This window comes from Misgurnus anguillicaudatus, chromosome 12 (assembly GCF_027580225.2).
Source record: "Misgurnus anguillicaudatus chromosome 12, ASM2758022v2, whole genome shotgun sequence".
NCBI classification, from domain to species: Eukaryota; Metazoa; Chordata; class Actinopteri; order Cypriniformes; family Cobitidae; genus Misgurnus; species Misgurnus anguillicaudatus.
The window spans coordinates 29,919,406-29,920,122 of record NC_073348.2 but is presented as its reverse complement, the minus strand read 5'-3'; positions in this window follow the sequence as shown (position 1 = coordinate 29,920,122).

Sequence of the window (717 nt, the reverse complement as noted above, 5' to 3'; positions counted from 1 at the left end):
TAAGGTGCAACTGGTGTATGTGTATTTTATATATATATACACATACATACATATATATATATAAATTATATATACATTTTCTACTATGGAAGTCAATGTTGCTTCTGTTTCCTGCTTCGTTACAAATATCTTCCTTTGTGTTTAGCAGAACAAAGAAATTTCTACAGGTTTGTAACAACAAAGGGTGAGTAAATGTGGACATAATTTTCATTTTTTTGGGTGAACTATCCCTTTAAGATTTAACAAATCTGGTACGAATAATAGCAAAGTAAAGTCAATATCAACAAAACATAAGGGCATAATAGCGTTAAATGCTAAACATATCAAAGTTTTGATATAAAAAATAATAAGCTGCTGGAAAGCTTACAGTACAACCATAACAGGGTCTTGGTATATTTTACTATAAAGAAGTACCTTAAATTTAATGAACAGGACAGGTCAAAATTGTAAACGTTTATATTGTAACATAAAAATAAAGCATAAACAGTAAAAATCAGAGTTTGTCATGAATATCATGTTGTTAGTTGTTAGGCCCAACATTTATCTAGATTTTCCACACTGTCTCTTTTAAATATAAAGAGGTTAGCAGGACTCACTCAATGGAAAAGCTTTAGTCATCAGGTTCTAGATAGTTTTGTTTCTTCAGCAGATTCCAAAATCACAAAACTAGTCATAGCTGATTGGCTGGGAATCGGTGTCTTTTGTTTCTAAACTACG